This window comes from Sorex fumeus, unplaced genomic scaffold (assembly GCF_029834395.1).
Source record: "Sorex fumeus unplaced genomic scaffold, SorFum_2.1 ptg000265l, whole genome shotgun sequence".
NCBI lineage: Eukaryota > Metazoa > Chordata > Mammalia > Eulipotyphla > Soricidae > Sorex > Sorex fumeus.
This window is the reverse complement of record NW_026606322.1, coordinates 26,751,780-26,776,811: the sequence shown is the minus strand read 5'-3', so window position 1 is coordinate 26,776,811 and position 25,032 is coordinate 26,751,780. Positions and strand designations below refer to the sequence as shown.

General features: G+C 45.2%; 1 pseudogene; it reads left to right on the top strand.

Moving 5' to 3' along the window:
- Positions 1-9,908, top strand: part of LOC130018461 (T-complex protein 1 subunit zeta-like) — a 29,291-nt pseudogene extending 19,383 nt beyond the window's left edge.
- Positions 9,909-25,032: the final 15,124 nt, after the last annotated feature.

Below are 25,032 nucleotides of genomic sequence, written 5' to 3'. Positions count from 1 at the left end.
TGAGAGATGCGTTCTGAAAGTAGACTATGGACAGAACATGATCGGCACTTAGCATCTGTATTGCGAACCATAATACTCAAAAGGTGAGAGAGAATAAAAGGGAATGTGTCTGCCACAGAGGCAGAGGATGTGTGTGTGGGGGTTGGAGCCGAGGGGATATTGGGAACATTGGTGGTGGAAATGGGTGCTGGTGGAGGGATGGGTACTTGATCATTGTATGACTGAAAGGTAATCACGAAACTCTGTTTATCTGTAACTGTATTTTATGGTGATTCATTTAAAAATTTTTTTAAAAAATAATTACTATGAATGGTATTGGTGATGAATGGGTAGTTCCAGGTGATGGTTCATTATTATTTTCAGTGGCAAAAGCCCTGATTAAATATAAGCCCACTGTAAATGGTAGAGCTTGACCTGAGTCCAAGCATTTGGCACCTGCGTTGCTCATTATTCCCAAGGAAACATGAGTTAAATTTCAAACAGAACACTCAGCGTCAAATCAACTTGTAGGTGTGGACCTGAACACAACTGAGCCAATGGGAGTCCCAGAAGTAGGCATATAGATGACTATAGTGTAAAAAAACAAAACTCAAATTCTCCATTCCTGAACTCTGCCACCAACATAATCCTGATAGATATGACCAGGGGTTTTCTCTAGAAGGCTGAATGGAATTTCATCTGAATCACAAAGACTACAGAATAATCCCAAGAACAGGAAACTTCAAAGGAATTCTCTTTTCCCATACAAAAAGAGAGAACATTGGTTACAGCAGATAGGGTATTTGCCTTGCACACAGCCGATCTGGATTCCATCCCCAGCATCCCATATAGTCCCCCGAGCACAGCCAGGAGTGAATCCTGAGTGCAGAGCCAGGAGTAACTTTTAACCATCGCCAGGTCTGACCCAAAAAGCCAGAGACAGAGACAGAGAGAATGCTAGAGCCTATTCAAACTAAAGTTACATCTCTAATAGTTTTTGAAATTGCACTGAAGTGCAACACTTAAGACAGACCTTTCCCCTTAATGATTAGGATATTTTGTTTTAAGTTCAGTAATATAAAGATATATGCCTGATAATTCTGTTATTGAATATCCCTTGACAAATTAGTGATTTTATAGTTTCTTTCAATAAGTGTGTTTTAATTTATCCAACAGTTCCCTATTGCAAGTATTTCAGCTTAAATTTTTATGTCAACACAAATAACACTCAAGTCAGCTGAGGATTTGAAAGCATCCCTATATCCTTGTCATTAACCTTATAATGAAAACTTCTGAATTAACTCGATTTGTCTTTTGTGAAAGTAGCTTTGTTAAAATGCTTCCCAGAAACGTTGAGTTATGATGGGTAGAAAAATGCATGGGCTAGAAGCAAGGAAGAGCTACAAACAAAAAGTGGCAAAAATAGAAAAATAGATGCAAAGGTAAAAATAAGGTTGAAGTGAATAAGGGTATAGTAAGCAAGTTTCAAGGGGCCCTACTTTCAAGGCTCAGAATTTGCTTATGCTAAAAGGTTCAAACTCCCTAGAGCTTTCATCTTCCCACATCACAGATTTCAACAAATTTGTTGTTATAGACTTGCTATAACCTTGCACATTTTGAGGAGGAAGAGTGTTGCTTAGCTTTGTATTTTGAGAACTTTGCAGGTGCTGAGTGAGCAATAAATATTAAATTGAGGGGGGGAATACCCAAAACACTGATCCATATGTGTCAGGAACCCCAAAGAGGAATAAGAGTCCAGAAAGGTTCAAACTGAAATGTTTTTGCAGCCAAATTAAATAGTGTTGGATTACAATCTAAAGTATGAGGTCCAGAGATGGAGTACAGCAAGTGGGTGTTTTCCTTGCAAATGTTCAACCCAGGTTCAATCCCCTGCACCCCATTTGGTCCCTGAGCCCCTTCCAGAAATGATTCCTGAGCACAGTGCCAGGAGTAAGTTCGCACCATCAGGTGTGAACCAAACTCTCCCTCAATTTTTTTTCAAAAAATTTAATTTTAATGAATCACTGTGATGATAAGAGGACGAAGAACCTCCAGCTCCGAGCACATCTCTTCAATTCCACTGTTCTTCCTACATTAACATACGCCTCAGAGACCTGGGCCCTACGAAAACAGGATGAGAAAGCTATTTGGGTCTCTCAAAGAGGAATCGAAAGAGCTATGCTTGGAATATCACGCTTCACTCAAATGAGAGAAAGAATCTGGAGTTCCGACCTCCATCAACGTTCAAGAATCAGGGATGCTGTCCTTTTTGCCAAGGCATCGAAAATCAGATGGGCTGGACACTTAATGAGATTTGAAGATGACCGCTGGACTAGAGCCATTACCGACTGGATTCCACCAGACGTTAAAAGATTGCATGGCCGCCCACCTACAAGATGGTCAGACTTCTTTGTCAAGACCCTGAACGATCGGTTTGAGGCTCTTCATGTTCCTAAAATGAGCAGATGCCATTGGGCTATGCTAGCACGCAACAGGGATGAATGGAGACGTTACTGGCGTCCGCTTGAGCAAATCGATGAGTAACGGGATATCAAGTGACCAAGTGAATCACTGTGAGATACAGTTACAGACTTACAAACTTTCGTGATTACAAAGTGATTACTCGAACATTTCAATCAAACAATGTTCGAGTACCCATCCCTCCACCAGTGCCCTGTCTCCACCACCAATGTTTCCAGTATCCCTCCCACTACCCCCACTCTTTCCCTCCCCCGTCTCTGTGGCAGACATATTTCCTCTCTCTCTCTCGCTCTCGCTCTCTCTCTCTCCTTTTGATCCCCCAATTTTTAAAATTAAATTTAAATTGTAAACCAAGCCAATACCCAGAAGTCCATACTGATAGAAAGAAATGATTGAGAAAGTGCACACATGATAAAGAAGAGACAGTGTTCTATGCAGAGAAATTCCAAATAATTCAGTTATATTGGAGCACATAAAAAGGAGAACAACCAGTGTTAGCAAGAACATGAGGAAAAGGAATCCTCATTTACTGCTAGGGGGAATATTGATCAATCTAGCTCCTGTGGAAAGCAGTATGGAGACTTCGGGAAGAATTAAGAATTGAACTTCCATATGACCCAGTCATTTCTCTTCTTGGCATCTACCCCAAGGACCCAAAAAACTATTTCAAAAATAGACATCTGTGCTCCTACAGTCATTCAGCACTATTCACAATCAACAAATTCTGGAAACAACCCAAATGTCTAAGAATAGATGAGTGAATTAAGAAATTGTGATATAGCGGCTGGAGCGATAGTACAGCGGGCAGGGCGTTTGCCTTGCATATGGCCAACCTAGGTTCGATTCTCAGTATCTCATATGGTCTCCTGAGCACTTACTTTCAGGAGTAATTCCTGATTGTAGAGGAAGAAGTAACCCCTATGCAATGCCGGGTGTGACCCAAAAAAGAAAAAAAAAGAAAAAAAGAAATTGTGATATGTCTATGAATAATATTTGGCTATAAGAAAAGCTGCAACTTGACACTACATGATAATGGAACTCTAGGGTATAATTCTGAGTGAAATCAGTCAGAAGAAAGACAGATACAGAATGATATCATTTGTGGACATATAAAAAGCATCACTTAATAATCACTTAACTTCCCGTTAGTCGTCGAGTTGCTCGAGCGGGCGCCAGTAACGTCTCCATTTGTCCCTGTCGCGTGCTACTGTAGCCCAATGGCATCTGTTTGCTTCGGGAACATGAAGGGCCTCAAACCGATCATTCGTGATCTTGACGAAGAAGTCTGACCATCTGGTAGGTGGGCGGCCACGCGGTCTTTTGACATCCCGTGGAATCCAGTCGGTAACAGCTCTAGTCCAGCGGTCGTCTTTAAATCTCATTACGTGACCAGCCCATCTGATTTTTGACACCTTGGCAAATGAGACAGCGTCCCTGATTCTTGATCGTCGAGGGATGTCGGAACTCCGGATTTTTTCTCTCATTTGAGTGAAACGTGATATTCCAAGCATAGCTCTTTCTATTCTTCTTTGGGAGACCTGAATAGCGTTCTCATCCTGTTTGCGTAGGGCCCAGGTCTCTGAGGCATATGTTAATGCAGGAAGAACAGTGGAATCAAAGAGATGTGCCCGGAGCCGGAGGTTCTTCGTCCTCTTAGCTATTTCTTCGACGTTCTTGAAGGCGTTCCAAGCCGCTCTCTTCCTCCTGCGCAGCTCGCGTGCCAGGTCATTTGTCATGTTGACTTCTTGACCTAGGTACACATAGCTGTTGCATTCGGAGATGGTCGTTCCGTTGAGAGCGAATGGGGCATCAGGAATGAGGCTGTTTCTCATAAACATTGTCTTCGTAAGATTCAGCTGTAGCATAAAATAAAATAAAGTAAAACCGATTTAGTAATACCAAATAGCCGAAGGCAACAGAAGCTAATTGGCCTACAGAACTGAGTTTACCAAGGGCAAGGCAATGGGAAAAATGAGGGCAGATGGAAAGAATCCTTCGGTCACTGATGGAGAGAAGGTGACACTCTGCTTGTAGGTGTAGCTTCGGAATACTATATGCATGAAACTTATCATTAACAGTATTACAAGTCAGAATGCTTCGCTAAAATCTGGGAGGAAATATTTCTAGTAAGTGAATGAAAAATGGTCAATGATAACAGACTCTGAGAGTCAACCTGGGGACCTGAGCTGCGGAATGAAGGAGAGAGGAGAAGAGGAACAGTGGGGAAGAGACAGTGGGGGAGGGGGGAGGGGGGCAGAGGACCAGGCAATGGGGGAGGGGAGAGGGAAAAGAGACCCGAGACAGTAGGGAGGGTCTGATGCTAGGTTGGTGATCTAGCAACATACATTCCTAAAGTGTTACTATTAACAGTAGTGTACATCACAGTGTCTAAATAAAGTAAATGGTAGACACCCAAATGATAAAATCTTTGAAAACGAAAAAAAAATCTTAGTATTGGTTCATTCTGTATCACTGTATCACTGTCCTCCCATTGTTCATCGATTTGCTTGAGCGGGCCCAGTAACGTCTCCATTGGAGACTTTGTTGTTACTGTGTTTGGCATATCGAATACATCACGGTTAGCTTGCCAGGCTCTGTTTGGTTCATTAATTATAACAAATATAGTTCCCTACCAATAAGTTAGTAGGGAAAACTGAAGATGAGATTTCTGGGATCTCTCTGCTCTTTCATCAACTTTTCTGAAAACTTAAAATAAAATGAACTTAAAATGAAAATGAAATTTAAAATACTTAAAATGAACATTTTAAAATGAAATTCATTCATTAATGAAATTAACTTAAAAATGTAAGTTATCCAAAAAAATATTTTAAGGGAGCAGACTCTTTTTTGTTTGTTTGTTTGTTTTTGTTTTTTGGGGGGTCATACCCGGCGATGCACAGGGGTTACTCCTGGCTCTGCACTTAGGAATTACTCAGGGGACCAAATGGGATGCTGGAAATCGAACCAGGGTCGGACGAATGCAAGGCAAACGCCTTACCCGCTGTGCTATTGCTCCAGCCCCAAAGGAGCAGACTCTTGCTACTCCTCAACCCCACGCCCAAATACAGAACAGATGACTCTGGCAAGCATGAAGTGTAGTGGGCCAGACAGATAGCACAGAGGGTAGGGTACTTGCCTTGTATGCCCACCAGGAGTGATCCCTGAGCACAGAACCAGGGGAAAACCTGAGCATCCCTGGATGTGGCCTCCCCAAAAGGTATAGAGCTTAGAAAAGGGGGTCAAACACAAGTGTACAACTTCTGGTTTCTTCCAGAGAGAGGTTTGTAAACTGGCAATTGGTGATTCATTGAAAAGTGTGTCTTGTGGAGCATGTGAACTGGCTGATGTCATGCAAGTGCCCTCTTGGGTATGATTAACATTAATTTCTTGGTCCAGTTGATGGCTTCATGGGTATGTTCACTTTATGAAAATTAATTGAGCTGACACTCATTATTTGGGTACTTTCTGTACAATTCAATAAAGTCCAGTGACGGGAAGAAAATAAGGATGCATGGAGAATGAATCAGAATGCTTATCCACATGAATAACTATAGAAAACAATGTTAAATTTTAAAAGTGATTGGTCAAATAGTACCTAAAGTATTCCAATTTTAAAAACTTGCCATCTGTAAAACAAATTATATCTTATCTTGTTTTGGTCTCATAAAATTTCATCTAACTCTAAAAATACACAGGAGATTATAGAAATAACAAATTTGAAGTAGCAGAAAATTCTGAAGAGGGAAGATGGGAAATAGAATGAAGAAGGTGTGATTAAAGGTTTTACATCTTTTCTGCAATGTTTTAGATAGGGGATGGGTTAGATCAGACTTTCCAAGTGGGTGGTATTGTCCCCTGGGAATAGCCGGAACAATCTAAGGCATCACAGGGGCCACAAGTGTAATGGGGGACGGGGAGGCACTTTCTGTTTGTTTGCTTAAAGAAAGAAGATTTCCAGGAGCCACTGAGTCACTTCTTTTCTGAAAAGAAGGTGGTAGGCCAAATATATTTGAAAATCACTTGATTTGATCGATAGCACAGCGGGTAGGGCGTTCGCCTTACACGCGGCCAACATGGCCGACCCGAGTTCGATTCCTCCGCCCCTCTCGGAGAGCCCGGCAAGCTACCGAGAGTATTCGATATGCCAGACACAGTAACAACAAAGTCTCCAATGGAGATGCTACTGGGCCCGCTCGAGCAAATCGACGATCAACGGGAGGGCCTTTACCTTACCTTGATTTGATCAATAGATGGGTTGATAGATAGATCTGGAGCATAGACTGTAAAATATAAAGTTGTGATAAAAAGGGACGGGTGTTAGAACACTCAACTGAAACTCAATCATGAACTACCTTGTAACTGCGTATCTCACTGTGATTCAATAAAAAAATAAAAATTTTAAAAAATTAGAGCATATTAACATATAAAAAATAAATGGAATAGTGATAAAGTAGGATTCAGTTTCATGTATAATCATGATATTGTTCTGTTATTTTCTACTCTCATGTGTACATATATACATACACTTCTAGACATGCACACAGAAGTCTATAAAAACATGTTATTAACACTTCATAGATATTGCATATCTATATAGCTAATACATTAGCCTAAAAGGATTAACAAATATTTTGTGATAGTTATTGAATTTATGTTGCTGAGGATGGGTGGGTGGATACACAGGTCCTTTAGGATAGAACAGAGGGTAGGGCACTTTTGAGTACGACCAATGTGAGTTTGATCCCTGACACCCCATATGATCCTTTGAGCTCCACCAGGAGTGATCCCTGAGTGCAGAGCTAGGAGTAAGCCATGAGCATTGCCAAGTGTGGCCCAAAACAAAAATTTTTTAAGAAATTAGTTCAACTCAAGGACTAATAATGACCTCTGCATTTCACCGGCCGCTTGTTAACATCTTATCAGCATGAAATGCTAACTTCGATTTTACTGGAAGGTAACTGACATCTGCTGACAAGCCTCTTTCAAACCACTGGGAGGTCAAGGAGAAACCAACCCAGCTGCTCTTTCATTCATTCCATGGCAGGAACCAAGCACCTGCAGAATCTGAGTTGTGGTGAAGCTTGAACGCCTACTGAATGGAGGAGAGAGAAAGAAACAAGCCAATCTGAGAAATGCTTTGAAGCAAGGCTGTGAGAGGCAGCTGGATGGTTCTGAACAATATGGCAGGGCCCAAGAAGGGTGGAGAAGAACAAAGAATCCCCGGCAGCAGAAAACCATCAGAACCAAATTGCCACCATGCTCACGACTGGACTTCACAGGCTCGAGATGAACCTCATCCAGGAATGAATCTGTTGAAAAACTCAAGTATGTGGGTTTTGTCACCGAAATATCCATGGAGTTGGAGCTGGGCAACCTCCCCCCATCCCTCTATCTCTCTGGGAATTTGGCAGTTATGCCCAAGAACTGTCTCTAGCACCATAGAAGTTCATTAATTGGCTGTGATCCAAAAACTCACAAATAAATCTCAGAAGAAATCAATAAGCTGCAGGGATACCTCCAGACCCCAAAGTCACCATCCAGCTAAAAATGTAACTCCAGCTGTATCACTTTATTTAAAATTTTAGAATTTCTGGAGCAACATCCCATACTCTACACTACTCATTGACAAAAACAAAGGTTTTTATTTCCAATGGATTGACATTGGGGACACCCCCTAATGTCCAAGCTTAAGTGGGTGGTGGCATTGGAGGCTGCAGCTCAGACAGAAAAAACATGCACTAGAGTGTCATGAGCAAGGGGCCAGAAAGAGCCCCCTACTTCAGCCCCTGCAGAAAAGGCTACCAGTAGTAGCACACCACATTGGATGGTATGCAAAGTAGGAGGCAACCAATCACAATGAAGTAAATATTAACACACATGGCTCAACCTGTAACATGTTTGCATGCTTCCAACCCGAATTTGATCCCTGGCATCCCATATGGTCCCCTGAGCATCACCAGGAGTGATCCTTGAGTGCAGAGCTAGGAGTAAGCCCTGGTGTAATCTCTTGTCCAAAGGCTTAATGGCTCCAGGGTGATACACAATAATCTTCACACACTTTTATTCTAAGGAAACTTTTTTTGATCATTTTTAGCAAAGTATTCATTACAAACAATACAAAATAAATTAGTTAGGGCCTGCAATTGGGGCAGGCTTGGGTGGTGGTTGGGAGAATTGGAAATAATAATGGTGGCGGGAAGGTGGAATGGTGGTGAGATTGGTGTTGGAATATTGAATGCAATAAATTATTGTAAACAACGTTATAAAAATAGAATTTAAAAATAAATAAAAGAACAAAAAAAGAATCAAGAAGGCAGATTGGGATGACCGGAGTGGACTGGTAAACTCAATGACAAAAACAAAGGCTTTTATTTCCAATGGATTGACATTGGGGACACCCCCTAATGTCCAAGCTTAAGTGGGTGGTGGCATTGGAGGCTGCAGCTCAGACAGAAAAAACATGCACTAGAGTGTCATGAGCAAGGGACCAGAAAGAGCCCCCTACTTCAGCCCCTGCAGAAAAGGCGTCTAGAGATGCCAGCTGGGACAAGTCCTGAGCACACTGCAGGGAGGGCAGTTGTGTTGGGAAATAAATGAAGACAAAGCAAAATGAGAGAAGCAAAGACTTTTCAGAGGATGCTGAAAAGCAGATCTCTCATCCTTATCTTTGGCAGAGACTCGAAGGCAGGCAGAGGAGTGGGGAAGCTTCAAGGTGTCTGCAGGGCCATCACTGGAGGCCATGGGCTTGGTAGAGATGGGAACAGACTAAATCCTTGTGGAGTTCTTGTGTGGTTGGATAAGGTAGAAGATTCCATTCTCCCCAGTTGATGCTAATCGGGAGGTGGGGACAAGACCTGAGGAAGTCAACAGCTATTAATCGATTTCTGGCTATTGGAGGTCAACCGGTGCCAAATCGGTTGTTTAGCTTCCTGGGTCTGTGAATAAAGACAACCGCCTGCTTTTTCTCTTGGTTTGGGGGCACATTCCACAGTGCTCAGGGTCTACTCCTTGTGGTGCTCGGGTGGTGCCAGGGATGGAATCCTCTCCCCTGCACCGGCACCCCCGGCACCCCCACCTGCCTCCAGTATGCAAAGCCTGTGTTTAGTATACTGAACTCTTCTCCAGCCCAACAGCCTGACATTTTTTTTTTAATGTGCCTTGAAGCAGACTGACTTCCGGGGAGGTCATTTAGATAAGGGGTTGGTTCCTGGAACAGATTGTCACAGGCTTTGGGTCAGAGTTCTATTTTTGTATAAGATTTGGCCTCCATCCATTTTCTATTCCATGTCACAGGAGCAGAGCAGGAGGAGAAGGAGACTGAGAAAGAGCAGCTGTCTGACGAGAGGAAAACCAAGAGTGTTATTTTGGAAGTCAGGCATATCAAGTGTTTGAGAAGGTGGGTGAACGGGGCTGATGTTGCTGAAATGTCTAGTCAGGTGAGGATGTGAGAGGAAGTCAAGAGTTTCTAATGGACTTGGACAGTCATTCTTGCTGGGTTCTCTAGCCTGAGACCATCTTCCCATGGCAAAGGTATGGGGAGGAGCGGAGTGGGGTGGGAAGAAAACTTGCAGTTCCTGGAGAAGGTGCATAATAGCACAGTTAGGACTGAACACAGCCCCCTATGGGTTAAAAGAAGTGATTTCCAGCCCAGCTTTGGTTTCCAGTCCTTATTGGGTGGATGACAGTGTTTGAGACCCTGAAACCCAAACCCAGGTCACACTCCTCACAGATTGTCAGGAACAAGGGAAGAAAGTGATTCTTAGAACACCACCCTGGGAACTTCAATTCATCCATGAGATTGTGAACTATAAACAGGAATTGTTTCATGATGCTTTTGATGAGCAGGAGTGAGGTTTTTTCTTTTTCCTAAGTAATAGAACCATGCTACAAAAGCATGCAAAGTTGAAAATGGGATTCAAGACATCCAGAATATCTTTCCCCGCTATTATAGCCCTTTGAGAATGATCTTACATTAAATTTGGCTTTTTACACCAAATAAAGAGTGTTGGGAGGATCCTCCCAGGATGGTGAAAGTGGACTATAGACCAAACATAATTGCCATTCAATGTCTCTTTTGCAGACCACAACACCCAAAAGGAGAGAGAGAACAAAAGGGAATGCCCTGCCACAGAGACAGGGTGGGATGGGGTAGATGGGGGGTGGGAGGGATACTGGGACCTGTGGCGGTGGAGGATGGGCACTGGTGAAGGGATGGGTACTTGATCATTGTATAACTGAAACCCAAGCACAAAAATTTGTAAGTCTGTAACTGTACCTCATGGTGTTTCACTAATAATTTTTTTTAATTTGGCTTTTTATTGGGGAGTGCGGGCCGGGGGTGATGGTTGCCACACTCAGCCTGCTCAGAGCTTACTTGGGGTGATGTGCTCAGGGATCACTCCTAGAAGTGCTCAGGTGCCAGGGATTGAGCTGGGGCTCTGTGTGTGCAAGATAATCACCTCAATCTTTATACTGTCTGCCCAGATCCTGAATGTATCTTTGATGTGTAATGTAAGAAGTGCTTTCCCCACTTCTGGAGGGGGAAATTGTATTGTGTCTTGGTGAACAGAATGAACTCCTCCTCTTCTGAAAACAGACCTGAAGACTGCAGAAATCTAAGAGCAGAGAGGTGGAAGGGAGTGGCCTTGAGTGATGGTGAACAAAGCCAAAGTTTTTCTTTAATCTTTCTTTTCCTTAGTCCCCTAGTCCCACCCAAGCCCAGCTTCAGGTGACTGGGTCTCCCAAGACCCTGTCCTGGGTCCCCAGCCTTGCTCCTCTGTCCAGCCTCCACGTGTATTTCCAAAGTTACCTGATGGCTGCCCAAGGATATTTCAAAATCACAAACCTTACCATGCATTTCCCTACAAAGTTTCAAGTGCCTTCTCTTTCTCAAAGGTTCCAGCCAGAACACTCTGGAACACACAAAAGAGCCTTCTCCATGGCCTGCCTTTGGTCAATGCTCTGTAACTTTTCTACACTTTAGAATCCTAAGGAGCTTCAACAATTAACCAGTGGCTTAAGTTTAATCAGTTTGAGCAGAATCCCAGATACAAAAAGTTGATCTGTATGGAGCTATTAAAACTGAACATGGGCCTACCTGCCTGGTGCACCAGAAAGTCAAACACTTTTGCCAACCAAAGCTTTTTCAAAAAGGGCCAGGCTCACAGAGGCAGAATGGGAGGCGGGAGGGAAACAGGGGACATGGTTGGAGGGAAGTGAAAGCTGGTGAAAGAATTGGTGCTCAAACATTGCACACCTATAACTCAATCATTAAATAATTGTAATTCATGGTGATTTAATTAAAAACATTAATGAATATCACTGCGCAGCTCCAGCATGTCGATGATGAAACTGGCAGGCTACCTAAGTAACCTGCCCGCACAGCAGAGTCTGGCAAACTCCCCGAGGCATACCCAATATGCCAAATACCAGTAACAATGATGGGTCTCATTCTCCTAAAGAGCCTTGAATATAGCTCTTTCTTAAAAATCTCAGGGTAGGATGAAGGAGACGTTACTGGGGCCTGCTCGAGGCAATCGACGAATAACAGGATGGTCGTGATTCGTGATTAATGAATAAAACAAAAGCAAGATTAATGGAGTGCAATATTCAGACCTAATTCCTTTATTCCAGAGAATGATGATCTTAATTACTTCTTTTATTTTGTTTTGTTTGGGTTTGGCTTTGGGGACATGCTCAACATTGCTCAAGGATCACTCCTGCCTCTGTACTTCTGATGGGGCTTGAGGCACCATCTGGGTGCTGGGGATTGAATCTGCGTTGGTCAAATGCAAGAAATACACCCTACCCACTGTGCTATTGCTCCAGACCCTGATTTTGGCTATCCTTGAATAAGAGGCAGGTTTTCAGATAAACAAAATGGAACCTTGAGGTAATCTAGTTTCTCGGATGATAATGTCTTTTTATGCATTTCTTGCGTGTAATAGGTCTTTAGCTTTCTTGTGTCTTTATCCTGGTCTTTAATCCTATCATAAGGCTTTAATTTTACCATTAAAGTGAACCAAAAAATCATAGGCAAAATGGCACCCCACCCTAGCCCTGTTAAAGGTTCTCTCTCTCTATCTCTCTCTCTCCCCCCTTTACTCCCTCCCTCTCTCTCTCATTCCCTTCTCCTCCCTCTCCCTCTCTCTTTCTCTCTTTCCCTTTGTAGTCCTGACATGTCCTTCAGGACCTATAAGCAATAAACATTGTATTTCCAAAGTTACCTGATGGTTGTTGATAAGGAGCATTTTGCAATCAAAATAAGAAAACTACATTCCAATCACATTGTTGACTCTGGTGTCAGGAAAATGTCTTTGGGGATCCAGATAAGGGTCCCCACCTGGATTCTTAGCTTAGATCACCACTATCAATAGGCTAAGTCAACACAGAATACAGCCAAATTTTCATGGCAGGGGATTAGTTCTTTACTTAAGTATATGTCACAGCTTAGCAGAACTAGACAAATCAAGATTATCCACCAGAATAAGTTGGAAAATATGGAAAAACTGATTGAAAAGATACCTCCTCCTTCTTAAACACAGAAGAAGACCTGCTACTTCAGAAGGATGAGAACTATCACTTGGGACTATTCGTGAAATACGTCAGAGAGAGAAAGACGAATCATGGGTGATTTTCACCAGATATGCAAGATAAGTAAACAAAATGAACAAATGGATAAAATAAAATGTTCACACATGAGGCACAGACACAAAATGAGCCTAGCTAGACCCTGGAATATTACTTGGCTGTAAAAAAAAAAAGGAATGAAGTACTGATTGATACATGGTACAATGTGGGTAAGATGTTAGGTTCCATGAAAGAAGCCAGGTGAAAATGATCATATTGCCTATAATATCATGAAAATCCCAAATAGAGAAATCTTTAGAAACAGAAAGAAACTGCTTCAGATTAGGTCAGCGGTGAAAGATGGGCCAAAATAGGATATACAAATGCTAGTGGGCTTGGGGTTTCTTTTTTAAAGGAGATAAAGATGCCTTAACATTTACTGTGGGTATGTTGCGTGAATGGGTATATAGGTCATGTGTTGGGGACCAGATTCCAGAATACTGGAGCCCCAAGATGGAGTGCTTCCCCTGGGTGGATCTCCTAGAACAATTTCCCCTGAAGGAAGTACTTTATATATGTTTGTGTTTATGTTCAACCAAACCCACGTTTTTTTTTAAATTTTATTTCAGTTTTACAAAGTAGTTCATGATGATTTATTACGTTCAATATTCCAACACCAACAAAACCACCATTATACCTTCCCACTACCATTATTTCAAATTTTCCCAACCACCACCCAAGCCTGCCCCAGTAGTAGGCCCTACATGATTTATTTTACATTGCTTATTATGAATACCTGCTAAAAAAGATTTTTAAAATATTTCCTTAGAAGAAAGTGTGTGAAGATTATTGTATCTCACCCTGGAGCCACTGATGAGCCCTTGTATAAGGGATTACTAACATGTTGATACAGGTTAAGCCTTGTGTGTCAGTATTTTCTTTACTGAGATTGGTTGCCTTCTACTTTACATCCCACCCAATGTAGTGTGCTACTCCTGATATATCAGTGGTGTAGAGAATGAGATGTTGCACAGCCGCATATGCAGCCAGTGCTCCAGAAATTTTAAATTTTTAATAGGGTGATACAGATGGAATTAAATTCTTTACTGGATGGTGATTTTGGGGTATGGAGTTACCTCTGCAGCTTGCTGACATCTTTCAAGATATATTTTTGAGTCTCTGGATCATGACCTTTTAATAAGCTTCTATGGTGCCAGAGGCAGCTCATGGAAGAACAGGGGGATGGGAGCAGGTCGCCCAACTCCAACTCCATGAAAGCCTGGAGATTTAGTCACAAAACGGAGCTCAGATAGAGAAGGGGGCACCAAATAAAGGGTGTTGGGAGGATCCTCCCAGGTTGGGAGAAGCAAGCTGAAAGTAGACTATAGACCAAACATGATTGCCACTCAATGCCTCTCTTGCAAACCACAGCACCTAAAAGGAGAGAGAGAGAGAGAGAGAGAGAGAGAGAGAGAGAGAGAGAGAACAAAAGGGAATGCCCTGCCACAGAGGCAGGGTGGGATGGGGGGATGGGGGTTGGGAGGGATACTGGGACCCGTGGTGGTGGAGGATGGGCACTGGTGGAGGGATGGGAACTTGATCATTGTATAACTGAAACCCAAGCACAAAAATTTGTAAGTCTGTAACTGTACCTCATGGTGTTTCACTAATAAAAAAAATATGCAAATAAAATAAATAAATAAATATTGGTAGAAGATTTAAAAAAAACAACCTACATACCTGAGTTTTTCAACAGATTCATTCCAGGATGGGCTGGAGCTATAGTACAGCAGGTAGGGCGTTTGCCTTGCACGCAGCCAACATGACCAACCCAGGTTGGATTCCTTCACCCCTCTTGGAGAGCCTGGCAAGCTACCAAGAGTATCTTGCCCGCACGGCAAAGCCTGGCAAGCTCCTCGTGACGTATTCGCTATGCCAAACACAGTAACAACAAGTCTCACAATGGAGATGTTACTGGGCCTGCTCGAGCAAATTGATGAACAACAGGAGGACAGTGGACAGTGGACATTCCAGGATGAGGCTCATCCCGAGCCTGTGGAGTTCAACCATGAGCATCAACCAAACCCATATTAATCCCTGTACCTCTACTTTTATGAATCATGGTTTCTCTTTTCCTATATATGCCTTGTCTGATCCCAATAAAAATGTTGCTGGCCATCAGCCTGTAACCCGTTCCCCTGTCCATCACTGTCCATCAGCCAGGGGAACATCTATTGGTCCCAAATGCACCAGGAAACCTGGTTACCGCAGGTCAATGACAGCCATGCTTGATGACATTTCAATTCGTGAAGGACGCATAAACCATGGTGGTTCCTCTAGGCTGTGCGGTAGAGCCAAGAGTCAGGCTGGGCCTTCTAGATGTCTGTGCCTGCATTTTCACAACATTTACACAGCAACAGCGCTGAGGGAGGAAACCTCAGTTTCCCTTGCCAGTGAGACAGAAAGCCACCATCTCTTCTCTCCCCCATCAATATTGTTGTTCCATCTCTTCCCCCATCAATATTCCACCCTAACACACATTCCACCCCACCCCCACCCGAAGGTTCTATTTCAGCATTCCGAAGGATTTCCCAGGAACATAAAACTCTGCCCTGCAACCTAGACTGACAGAAAAGCTAAAATAATGGACAATCCTGGAGTCTAGGCTGACTGGAAAACTAAGATAATTGGCAATTAGGCCTGTCTGTTTCCCCTGGCCAGTGAAGACGGAAGTCATAGTTTCCCTTGCCACCTTTCCACCATTGACCTTGTGAGAACAGAACTGATGCCATGACAGGCCACAACTAACAATAGGTCCCAAGTAGGCCTCAGTTTCTGTTTCCCTAGAGCAGGACTTGCAGTGTCTGGTAAACTCCCAATTGAGTAATTCACCTAGATAAGAAACTGGGCAGTTGAATCTGGCCAGTCATGAGGGGTTGCTGCACCCTTCTTGGAAAAACCCCAAACTGTCGACTGGTACCTGCTGTTTGATTGCTGACCACTATTGTAATAGGGCAATGCTAAAAATAGACCAGTATATAAATTGCTTCTTAAATCTGAACCCTATACAAGCTGCTTGTGATTTGGAGTCAGGGTCCTTGTCAAGACTCCGCTGCATTGGATGGATGAGACTTGAACCCTAGCTCGAACTAGCAATGGCTTGGGCTAGTAATGAAGTTCCTTTGCTTTTGCATTATCATGTGTGGACTTGGTCTCTCCACAATTTGGGATCTGAAACTCGGGCACAACAATCTGACACATTTTCAGGACAGAAAGTCCTGCCTTGGCAGTCATAGTCCATAAAACTCTGTCCTAAAGCTTAGATTGACAGGGAGACTAAGATAGGGGTAAAAAAATGCCCAGAAAGATTTAGACCAGCTAGACACCATTGTAATTTTCTGACATTTTTTGTAAACACGTGCCGATCAAAAAGGGGATGCCAGGAGTCCTTAAAACAGGACGCAGAAAACTCCCTTACCTTAACTAAGTCCTATATTAAGTTCCTCCCTGCTTGGGGAGCTCCTTTTCTTTACTCTTCTAATTCCCAATAAACTTTTCTACTTTCCAACTCTGAGTGTGAGCATCTTTACTATTCAATATTTTCATTCCTGAAAATATTGAAGAACCTGGGAATCATGAATGAACAGAGACCCACCATCCCTGCTTCTGCCTCACCTGTATCAACTTTGCCTAACATTTCCCAGGATAACCCCGTTCCTTGACGTGACTCATGGCCGTGCCCTAAGTTCATTAAACACACACACACTGAGCAGATAAATTGCAAATACACATATATTTTTCCAACAGTCCCAAGCATCACAAAGAAACAAAACTAAACCAGTTTTCTTTGGGGGGATTTTTTCCCCCCTGTGGCAATGATAGTCATGTTTTGTGGCCACAGGGAGAGGAAAAGGCAGGAAATTGCGGTGCTTGTTCTTCCTAGAGCTACAGCTCAATCTTACTTGCTCTAAAGAGACAGGAGCAGAATTAGTTGACACTAAGATTGCAAATAAATATCCTCCCATCCACCCTGCTAGGAGCGAGGCGTATGCTTGTCCGTGCTTGTCTCTGATCTTCAAATAATGTCACTTCCATATAGGGTTGATGAGAAAAGGATTCCTGATGATGTTGAATGAAACGACTTATCTCAGGACCCGCTGCAGTTCTTTTGTTGTTTTGCTTCTCCAAGAACCCCTCACAGATGTTAAGCGAGAGCTGACGTCCGCCCCATTTCATTTGTGTGTCCGTGTCTCACTTGCAGATTACACCACCTGCCCCCTTACCTAAAACAAAACCCAAACCTTGAAATTTTGGGGCCAAAGAGAGAGAGAGTGTGTGTGAAGAGGTCATGGTGCTTCCAAAAGCTTATGAAATTAAGTGAGTGCAAACACAGCACCAGAGAGGCTGGACTAGATTTCTCAGAAGGATGGGCTTGGCTCATCACCCACATTCAACACCCCCTCCCAGGTGAGGCAGTTTGGGGTTGCTAGGAACCCCCAAGGTTGATTGAGATGTTTGAGTGACACAGGGAGAGAAAATAAATAGTAAATTTTTTTTTTTTTACAGAACTTTGTTCTACAAACATCTACCGTTACTTGAGTTGCATGAGTGCTTGGAAGTCAAATGCCTTTCATCAGGTACTTCCTTTGCTCTCAGGCCTGCTAGGGGCTTCCTTAGGAAGAACTGGCTGTCATCCCCTCAGAATGATGACTGCAGTGTTTCCATACTGCAGGTTAAGGTCAAGGTCAGGCACTGGGCAATGTGCCCTTGGTCCCAGTTCTCTAAGCTGCACTTTGAATTTTAGAAGTCTTTCAGAAGACTGCTGGAAATCGGGGCGAATCCCGTATTTGAAATGTTTTCTTATCCCTCAGCTATTTCTGACTTCAGCTTAATTCCTTAGACCTGACTGAACAGATTACACTCACACACAGCCCCGGAGGCATGGAAATGAGAACCCCCCACCCCCACCCCAAGACACCTGGGAAAGCCAGCTCCAAGTTTCCATGCTGGAACACATTGTCTCCATTGAGAAAACCCATCCCTGTGAAAGCGTTATATGCTCACTCCTTGGCCCCTTTGGTGCTTCCACCCACACAGACACAACCGCTCAGTAGAGCATATGTGCATGTGTGTGTGTGTGGTGGTGTTGGTGTGGGATCTGGAATGTGAATCTACAAAGAGTTCAAGATAAAAGAAATCACATCGGGAGGCAAGCAATTTGTTCAACACATATTTATTGAGTGACTATTTCATTCCAAGCTCTAGCATGGCTAGGTGCTAAGAAGTCAGAGACAAAGAGAAAAGCTGGCCCATTGCCTGTGGGTTGGCAGAGTGCAGCCTGGGTCAGTGGGGATGGAGCTGGGTTCGAGTATCTCTGTAGGAGCCTGGAACAGAGATGTGTAATTCTGTTGAGTGTGACTGGGAGAAGGCAGTGCTGTCGTCCCAGATGCTGGAGAAGTTTCCTTGAGAAAGTCTAGAAGCTGGTAAGTCAGAGAAAGGCACTGCAGGGGAGCTCACAGAGGTGGGGAGATGTGGCATACCTGGAGACGAACACCATGAGAAAGAATTCCCAGCGGGTTTTGTGCATGGAAAAAGAACCCATTTGGACTTGAGTGTGAAGACAAGGAAAGAATACATGTTAGACAATTAACTTTTAATTTTTGTTTATTTTATTTTATTTTTGCCACAACTGGTGGTACTCAAAGCTTTCTCCAGCTTTGTGCTCAGGGGTCACTCTTGGTTGTACTCAGGGGACCATATATGGTACTGGGGTACTTGCCTGACACATGCAAGGCAAGTGTCTTAAACCCTTTACTATCTCTGGCCTTAGACAACTCTGGCAGTAACATGGAATAGAGGTCGGAGTGGCTTTGCTTACAGTAAAGTGAGAAAATGACCAGGCACTGAATAACATAGTTTTGGGGTTGGGGATATGGGTGATTCTTAAAGATGGGAGGTGAGTGACCAGGACTTGAGATGATTGAAATGAGACTTTAGGGGGAAGGAGAGAAAGGGCACTAGGCAACTCTGCTGTCCTTGTTTGGGTCACCACTTGACTGAAACTTGGAAATATGGAGGGGGAGAGTCTATAGTTGCAAGATGTGCAACAGTAGAGTTACAGCAAGAGGGAAGAGCACAAATGTGACAAAACCAGGGTTAGGCCTAGTGCCTAAGTGAAGTTATGTACAATGTCACCACCCCGCAGTACCACCATCTTTCTTCTGAGGAGCACCAAGACCAACCTGTGAGCTGAGGTTCAAGTGAGTGAAGCAGTTGAACTCATGTGGAAGGACATCCTTGAGGTCGCTGTCTCTAGAAAGGCTAGTATTGTTCGGTGTTTTTTTTTTTCCAAACAGAAAATAGGCAAAGTCTGAGGAAGCTGTCCCTGAAGTACTTCATAAAAATATTATTGACATAAATGTTAAGGATGAAAAATGTGAGACAGTAAGAGATCTTTCTTCAACCTCTGTCTGGATAGAGAAACAGAGGCACCCAAGGGTTCTTCTCAGTGAATCTGGACATTTTGTTTATGTCAGTGCTCATCTGAAGTACAAATGCTTTACAAAGGTAAAGGTAAAGGTAAAGGCCCTCCCGTTGATCGTCGATTTGCTCGAGCGGGCCCAGTAACGTCTCCATTGGAGACTTTGTTGTTACTGTGTCTGGCATATCCAATACTCTCGGTAGCTTGCCGGGCTCTCCGAGAGGGGCGGAGGAATCGAACTCGGGTCGGCCATGTTGGCCGCTTGTAAAGCAAACGCCCTACCAATTGATAGCTGAGAGAAGTTTATGCCAAAAATTTTTATTTCCTGTAACAAACCATCCCCAAAACTAGGAACTTAGAGTCACCACCCCTGTTTTTTCCTCACACTGGACTCACAGGCTTTAGCTTCTTCTGCCCCATAATGTTGGCTGAACTATAGGCTCTGAGTCTCTCAAATATTCCAATATGACTTGCCTCTGAGAGCTCCAGAACATCCCAAGATGGTTTCCCCTCTGAGGGCTCCAGAATATCCCAAGATGGTTTCCCCTCTGAGGGCTCCAGAATATCCCAAGATGGCTACCCCCTGAGGGCTCCAGAACATCCCAAGATGTCTTCCCCCTGAGGGTTCCAGAGCATTCCAAGATGGTTTTCTTTCAGGTCCATTGGTAGTCTTTTCTTGACCTTTCTCTCCACAGAGGGGTCCCTTCTTCTGAAGATTCCTCCACAGGAGGAAGCCTCATTTCTTATTGAACAGCAGACAGCTGAAGAAGCTGCCGGCCTTCATCGGCCACAAATGGCACCTCACCCCCTCGCCACGTCCTGTCAGTTACTCCAGCAGCACCATGCAGTCTTGGTGTGGGAACAGACCTCATGATGAGCCCTCAGGGACATGGATGACTCTTGGTGCTCCTTCTGCTTCCAGGCTGCCACAACCCACAGTACTGGAGGGGCTGGGGAGATAGGGTGGTTGAGTCACAGCTCTGGAGTCACAAGCGGGTGGCCATTATGACTTGACCTCTTCTTGTCCAGCAGAGGAGAGGTGACAGCATGGAAGACGTAACGCAAACTTGAGATAACGTGGCCTTGACATCTGGTGGAACCGGATGGCCACCGTGGCCACAACAAGCACAAACTCCTCCACATAATGTTCCCAGCTGGAGAGTCCCCTCATCGGCCACCCCCACAGCAGACATGACAGGCTTCACCTGAAAAGGGGGGATTTCTGTTCCCCCCCAGCCCCGGGAAGTATCCCAACAATCTCATCACAGCCTGCAGTGGGGACCAAGGGCACCTCCCTCTCTTGGGATGACAAAGCTGCCTCCCACAGCCCCACTTGTCTATTCTATTTCCTCGAGGGACCCCTGTGTGACCTCATGAGGTTCACTGTTTCCCTCCCCGGGGCGGAGAGTGTGACTAATACACAGTGGTATCCCTTTCGTCCTCCTTCGTTACTGGGGTGAGGAGTGAGTCAAAGAGAGGCCAGAGCAAGGGGTCTGGATGCTGCAGGAAAAGGTCCCAGGAGGTGGAGGGCTTCTGGAAGCTGCAACTGGCACGATCCCCCACCCCACCCCCATCCCACTGCCCCTGGAACCTTCTAGAAGCAACGCAGACTTTGACTCTAGACTCTGACCTCCAGAACTGTAGGCTGATGTGTGTGTGTGCTGGTTCATGGCCCCAGTCTGTGGTGGCTGGTTGCAGTCACCATAGGAAATATCCTCTGTGTTTGCTTTCTCCACAGTATTCTCACTATTGGAAATTAATTAATTGATTACACATGTTTGCTGTCGATTTCTTTCTGCTTGGCGCCGGGAGGGTGGCTGGCACCCTGGGCATTGCTACTCCTTCCTCCAGCTAGAGATGTTCCATAAATCTTTCTGAGAGAGTATGGAATGGGGATGGAATATTCTCACAGAGCCACAGCCAACGGTCAGCCGGCACCTACTCTTCTCATACACACTGTCCCAGAAGTGTGCCTTGGGAGGGGGGGACACACCCAGCAGAGCTCAGGGCTTATTCCTGGCTCTGTTCTCAAGGGGTCCCACCTGGTGGTGCTGGGGGAAAGATACAATTAACTTAGTTTGCACATTTTACAATCATGTTTTGTTGCTTTTTGTTTTGGGGACCACACCCAGTGGTGCTCAGGGCTTACTCCTGGCTCTGAGCTCAGGGATCACTCATGGTGCTGCTTGAGGGACCATATGGGATGCCGGGGATCAAACCCAGGCTGGCCACGTGCAAAACAAACACCTTACCTGCTGTATTATCCCTTCGACCCCATACAATAATACTTTTTACCAAGAATCTAGGGCTGGAGCGATAGCACAGCGGATAGGGCGTTTGCCTTGCATGCAGCCAACATGGCTGACCCGAGTTTGATTCCTCCGCCCCTCTCTGAGAGCCTGGCAAGCTACCGAGAGTATCTTGCCTGCGTGGCAAAGCCTGGCAAGCTCCCCGTGACGTATTCGATATGCCAAACACAGTAACAACAAGTCTCACGATGGAGACGTTACTGGGCCCACTTGAGCAAATCGATGAACAATGGGAGGACCGTGACCGTGACCAAGAACCTGCCGTTGTTAAAAAAAAGTTTCCTCACATAAAACCACCATTGATGGTGTTGTCAATTAGTGTACTTTGATCCATAAAGTTAAACTTTTTGGTTTTTTTAATGTGCTCTAAATAAATGGGACACATTATCAGAACTGAAGATTTTGTCTATGAGCTTTCATGGATGACAGTGACTGGGAGGGTCCTTGGGACCCTGGTGGAGGGAGGTGGATTCTTTAGTGGTGGGTATGGGGGATGGAGCCAGGGATGAAAAGTCTGAGTAGCAGCATGAGAAATCCTGGTGCCTCAACAAAAGAGGTTAAAAGGGTGGGTGGGGGGAAGTGCCCTGGGTCAGAGAAATAGCTCAATGGTCAGAGAAATGGCTAAGCACAGGCTTTGCACGTGGGAGGTCCAGACTCCATGCCGGCTCCACAAATACTGCAGAAACAAACCCTTGAGCACTGTCAAGTGTCAGCCACCAACCCCACCCCCAAAATAATACTAAGTGCTCAACTCATACCTTTATTATTATTATTATTATTTTTTCACAAAACTGCTTAGGAAAGAGCTTGCTATCAAGACTAAGATCTGGGGCCATAGAGATAGCACAGTGGGCAGGGCACTTGCCTTGCATGCAGCTGATACAGGTTTGATCCTTGGCATACCATATGGTCCTCCAAGCCCAGTAGGAATGACACCTGAGCACAGAACCGGGAGTTTAGCCCTGAGCACCACTGGATGTGACCCGCAAACCACAAAGAAAAACAAAACTTAGGTTGGCGTATGAGCACATTAAAAAGGAAACAAGAGGGGCTGGAGCGATAGCACAGCAGGGAGGGTGTTGGCCTTGCACGCAGTCAACCTGGGTTCAATTCCCAGCATCCTATACAGTCCCCCAGCACTTCCAGGAATAATTCCTGAGTGCAGAGCCAGGAGTAACCCCTGCATCTCTGGGTGTGACCCAAAAAGAAAAAACAAAAAGGAAACAGGAGCCTCGCTCTTTAAGCCCGTGTTCTCCCTCACACACAGATCTCTCTTGCTTTGTCTCTGTTTCTTTGTTTGTTTGTTTTTTCCCACTCTGGAGAAGCCTGTGCTCTCTCTCAAACATGTACTCTCTGCCCCCTCACATCTTTCTAAATATGTTTTAATAAACCTACCCTGCTCCTTAAAAAAAAAAAACCAACCTACTTTTTTTCAAACCTACCTTGAGAAAAAAATAAACCTACTTTTTCCAAAAGAAAAATGAAGACAAGAAACCAGCTCACATCAGCAGCTCTGACGCGTGTGGTGTGGGGGTGTCTGAGGAGAAGGTGACTCTCTTGGGGCTGACAGAGCTGCCTAGGGAGAGGGAGAGAGTGACCATGGGGGAACTGCACCTTGGGCCCCCAGGTCCTCCGCTTTGAGGTCACCCCTCATACCTCCTGTTGCTGTACAACAAACCACACTTGCAAGTTTAAAGCAACACACACCTCCTCACAACTTCAGGGGATCACAGGGGCATATGGGAGGTGGCGGGGACTCTGTTTGGGGGCTCTTACCAGGTGAAGGCACCTGGAGACCCCTGGTCTCACCTGAAGCTCAGGGAGCCTCTTGAAGTTCTAGCAGCTGAGGACAGAATTTGCCTCCTTGCAGAGGTAACACAGAGGGCTCATTTTTCTAGCTGGCAGTCAGCCTAGACTGTTCTCAAAAAAAAATTTTTTTTGGAGGATTGAAACCCAGCAGTGTTCAGAGTCTACTCTCTGCACCTTCCTTGGGGGACCAGGTGGTATTGTGAATGAATCCTGGGTTTCTCAAATGCAAAGCCTGTGCTCGGCCCATTAAGCCACCTCTGTGGTCTTGCTCTCAGGGTCCAGAAGCTCTCCTCAGGTCCGTGGCAGGTGAACTTTCCCTCACCACCTAGCAGCTCACCCTTCCTGGCCAGAAGCAGAACACTGTGACTGTGTCCTGGCTTCTTTGCTGGGGGAGGGCACACCTGATTAGACCAGGCCCAACCAACCAGGTTTCCTTTAGATGAATTCGAAGTCCCCCGGCTAGGGAGATGTCCTTGCAAGTCCATCATGGTGGATGATGGACAACAAATCAGCACTATCTACGTGAATGTAAAAATCACACCCTTGTCTTGAATCCTTGGGGTCACCTGAACCCTTCATCCTACCACTGTTCCTCGCGCCAAACTCCCAACCTCATTCTTCCCAGTGCTCCGTGAGCCCCAATCCCTCTTCTCCCAAGCCCTGAGTGAGGGAGACACAGCCTGGTCCTCCACCCCCCCTCCTCCACCAAAGCCCAGGGAACTCTGGAAACTGGGCACCAAAAGGGTCTCTCTGCAGACCGGGGACACCCCTCACCACCTCCAGGCAGTCCTCTCTGACTCTCCCAGGTTCCATCCCAGATGGAACTTCCCGTCTCCACTGGCTGCCTGGGCACCTATCTGCGGCTGCACAGCTCTGCACAGACAGCAGGTGGCGCTGGTGGGCAGGCGCCGATGGCTCAGCTCAGGCAGCCTCCTGAGGGCCTCCTCTATCACCTGGTTCTCTCCTGGCTACCTGGAAGAGGCAACCCAGGCTTGGTGGAGGCCTGCTGGCCCGGTGCATGGGCAAGGGCCTCCACGGGCATCGCCCTATCAGGAGGTAAGCGTATCCACTCTCTTCCGTCTTGCCGCCTGAGGGTGAGAATGAGGATTGGGGGGATGGGGTGCAAGAGGGGATTAAATCACCCAGCACCTACGCTGCGGGGTGGGGGATGGGGTCCTGAATTCTGCACCAAGGGGAGAAGCAGGGGTCTCCTTTCTCCTCCTTGTCCCTGCTCCGTGCTCAGAGTCGCCCGCACAGAGTTTGGCGACAGGTGCATGGCCAGTGCAGACCAAGAGGGGGTCCCGCGCTTCCCCCTCGGATGGGGACCAGGGACACTGGAGATGGGAGAGGCCCAAAGGGGCTGCAGAAAATGAAGGGAACACAGTTGCGTTGGGGTGTGTGTTT